Raw genomic sequence first — 4,394 nt, forward strand, 5'->3', positions numbered from 1 at the left:
AGGGTCTTGCTATGTTGCCCAGGGGGGTGTCAAATTCCTGAGCTCAAGCAATCTGCCCCCCTTGGCTTCCCCAAGTGCTGGGATTAGAGACCTAAACCACCGTCCCTGGCCTAATAATGTAGAATCTTACTTAACGCTTCATAGTATGATTTTTAAAGTTTGTATTTGAAATATATTTAAATATATAGTTTGATCTTTTGAAAAACATTTGAATTCCTAACAGATTATAAAATACTAGTTGTGCCCAGGAGGCGGAGGTTGCAATGAACAGAGATCAAACCGCTGCACTCCAGCCTGGGTGACAGAGCAAGACGCCAGCTCAAAAAAAAAAAGTTGTCTTAGGGTTCAAACCAGAGAAGCAGAACCAGTAGGAAAGATACACAGATTCAGATATACACAAACATATAGCGACACACATCTGCATAGATATAGAAACGGATGGCTTCTAGCCGGGCACAGTGGCTCACGCCTGTAATCCCAGCACTTTGGAAGGCCGAGGCAGGCAGATCACCTGAGGTCAGGAGTTTGAGACCAGCCTGGCCAACACGATGAAAATCTGTCTCTCATAAAAACACAAAAATTAGCCAGGTGTGGTGGTGCATGCCTGCAGTTCCAGCAAATCGGGAGGCTGAGGCAGAAGAATTGCTTGAACCCGGGAGGTGGAGATTGCAGTGAACCGAGATCGCGCCACGGCACTCCAGCCTGGGTGACAAAGCTAGACTCCATCTCTAACAAACAAACAAACAAAAAAATTATATACAGACATACATCTAGATAGATAGATAGATTGGTAAAACCTTGGCTTCTGCATTTGTGGGGTTGGCTAAGCAAGCCCAGAGTCCACAGGACTGGCCGTCAGGAAACGACAATCACCCGTGGGCTGGAGCCGCACAGGCAGGGCCAAAGCTTGTTTTTCACAGGCACTCAGGAAGAAAGATCCAGAGGGAAGGGAGCACAATGGTGGACTCAACTGCTATTTGAAGTCTGTGCTCCAGGAAGTCCTAAGCCCTCTCTTTTTTAAAAAAAGAAACATAAACTTTTTGGCTGGGTGTGGTGGCACAAGCTGTAGTCTCAGCTGCTCAGGAGGTTGAGGCAGAAGAATTGCTTGAGCACAGGAGTTAGAATCTAGCCTGAGCAGCATAACAAGACTTTGGTTCTAAAAAGTATTTAAAAAACAGTCCGGCCACAGTGGCTCACGACCACAGTCCCAGCACTTTGGGAGGCCAAGGTGGGTGAACTACTTGAAGCCAGGAGTTCAAGATCAGCCTGGCCAACATGGTGAAACCCGGTCTCTACTAAAAATACAAAATCAGCTGGGTGTGGTGACACATGCCTGTAATCCCAGTTACTTGGAAGGCTGAGGTGGAAGAATTGCTTGAACCTGGGAGGCAGAGCTTGCAGTGAGCCAACACTGCACTGCTGCACTCCAGCCTGGGTGACAGAGTGAGACCCTGTCTCAAAAAAATAAATAAGAAATATTTTCAAAATAAAACACTTTTAATGTTTTTATTATTTTTTTCTTTAGCAGTACATTGGCAAGTTGAGTAAACTTTTAATTTTAAAACAGTTTTAGAATTACAGACAAACTGCCAAGACAGCACAAAGTTCACACATACCCTTGTACCTGGCTTCCTTCTTATGAATATCTTAAATTAGTATGGTAAATTGCTACAGTTAAAAAACCTAGCTGCGCATGGTACCTCACACCTATGATCCCAGCACTTTGGGAAGCCAAAGTGGGAGGATTACTTGAGTCTTGGAGTCCAAGACTAGCCTGGGATACACAGTGAGACCTTGTTTTAGTTAAAAAAAAAAAAAAAAAAAAATTTAAGGCCGGGCTGGGTGGCTCATGCCTATAATCACAACACCGTGGGAGGCCGAGGCAGACAGATTACCTGAGGTCGGGAGTTCAAGAACAGCCTGACCAACATGGAGAAACCCTGTCTCTACTAAAAATACAAAATTAGCCGGATGTGGTGGGGCATGCTTGTAATCCCAGCTACTCCGGAGGCTGATGCAGAAGAATCACTTGAAACCAGGAGGCGGAGTTTGCAGTGAGCCGAGATCTTGCCATTGCACTCCAGCCTGGGCAACAAGAGCAAAGCTCCACCTCAAAAAAAAGAAAATTTTTTTAAATGAAAAATTGGACCAGGCTTCAGCACAGTGGGACAGTCACACCTCACTGCAGCGTCAAACTCCTGGGCTCAAGCAATTCTCCCTCCTCAGCCTCCCTAGCAGCTGGGACTGTAAGTGCATACCACCATGCTGACTAACTAAAACAAAAAAAAAAAATTAGAGAGATGTAGTCTCGCTATGTTGCCCAGGCTAGTCTCACACTCCTGACCTCAAGATCTTCCCATCTTAGCCTCCCAAAGTGCTAGGATGTGAGCCACCATCCCTGGTCCCAATAAACCAATACTGATATATTATGATTAACTAGGGCTCATCTTGATTCAGATTTCTTTACTATTTCCCATAATGTCCTTTTCCTGTCCCAAGATGTCATCCAGGAGACCACACTATGTTTAGTTCTTAAGTCTCCTCAGGATTGCTGGAGTGCAGTGACTCCATCTCGGCTCACTGCAACCTCTGACCACTGAGTTCAAGCTATTCTCCTGCCTCAGCCTCCCCAGTTGCTGGGATTACAGGCACCTGCCACCATGCCCAGCAGTGCAGTGGGGCTATCTTGGCTCCCTGCAACCTCCGCCTCCCGGGTTCAAACAATTCTCCTGCCTCAGTCTCTCAAGTAGCTGGGATTACAGGTGTGTGCCACAACTCACTGTCTTTTTTTTTGGAGACAGAGTTTGAGATGGGGCTTCACCACGTTGGCCAGGCTGGTCTAGAACTCCTGGCCTCAGGTCATCCACCCACCTCACCCTCCCAAAGTGCTGGGATTACAGGTGTGAGCAACTGCGCCCAGGCTATTCTGCACTTCACGTGCAAAATAATTTTCCCTTTACAATAAATTGCTCTATGCTGCCTCACCTTTGCTGTGTGATTCTTATTTAAATTCTTTATTTATTTTAATTATTTCTTCTTTTTGAAACAGGGTCTCACAACGTTGCCCAGGCTGGTCTCAAACCTTTGAGCTCAAGCAATCCATCCACCGTGGCCTCCCAAAGTGCTGGGATGACAGGAATTAGCCACCACACCTAGCCTAAATTCTTTGAAACTTACAACTGCGGCCTCAAAACAGTTGTCAATCATTGCACCACTGCCGTCCAGCCTGGGCGACAGTCTAAGGCCTCATCTCACAAAAGGAAAAAGATATATTAAAAATAAATAAATAAATAAATAAATAAATAAATAAATAAATAAATAAATAAAAATTTTTTTTTCCCCTAAAAACAGGGTATCCCAGTCAGGCACGGTAGCTCACACCTGTAATCCTTGCACTTTGGGAGGCCAAGGCAGGTGAGTCATCTGAGGTCAAGAGTTCAAGACCAACCAGGCCTACATGGTGAAACCCTTGCTCTACTAAAAAAAAACCCACAAAAATTAGCTGGACACGGTGGAAGGTGCCTGTAATCCCTGCTACTCGGGAGGCTGAGGGAGAGAATCACTTGAACTTGGGAGGCAGACGTTGCAGTGAACCCAAGAGTGCACCAGTGCCCTCCAGTCTGGGATCCTACAGAATGAGATTCCAGCTCAAAAACAAATACAAGAGCCAGGGTCTCCCTCTGTTGCCCAGACCAGAGTGCAGTGACGCGGTCACAGCTCACTGCACCCTTGACCTCCCATGCTCAACTGATTCTCCTGCCTCAGTAGCTGGGACTACCAGCACGCATCACCATGCCTGATGAATTTTTTAATTTTTTGGGGTGATGGTCTCACTATGTTGCCCAGGCTGGTCTTGAACTCTTGGCCTGAAGTGATCCTCCTACCAAGTCCTCCCTACAAAGAGCTGGGATGACAGGCGTCACCCACCACACCCGGCCCTTCAAAGTTGCCTGTTCCTTGACCACGATGTGTAGCAAGGGGAGCTAGAGTGAGAGCAGCACCGTGGGAAAGGGACAGGAGTGCCAGCCTGAGCTATGTGACGTTACGCCAGACCCCTCTTCTCCAAGCGAGATCAACCACATGAGTGATCTCAGGAGCCCGTGTCCGCTCAGACAGCCTGGATTTTAGCTTCGTAGATGGATGGGAACCTGTGAAGGTTTAGAGATGCCGGGAGAACCTTTTTCCTGGGAGAGTTTTCCAAATAGGGAACAAACAGAGCCACCCTGGGCCCCGCTGAGGGAGGATCCTACCAGAAGCCGTCACCACTGTCTCGCTTCACGCCGGTGGTGATGGTGATGTCATCGATGCAGGTAGTTGGTGTCGTGTACAGAAGCACAGACCGCTGCAGTCCTGTGTAGTTGAAGAAGTCAAAGTCTGTGTTCTGGATAAAGTAA

This window comes from Macaca nemestrina, chromosome 15 (assembly GCF_043159975.1).
Source record: "Macaca nemestrina isolate mMacNem1 chromosome 15, mMacNem.hap1, whole genome shotgun sequence".
Taxonomy (NCBI): domain Eukaryota; kingdom Metazoa; phylum Chordata; class Mammalia; order Primates; family Cercopithecidae; genus Macaca; species Macaca nemestrina.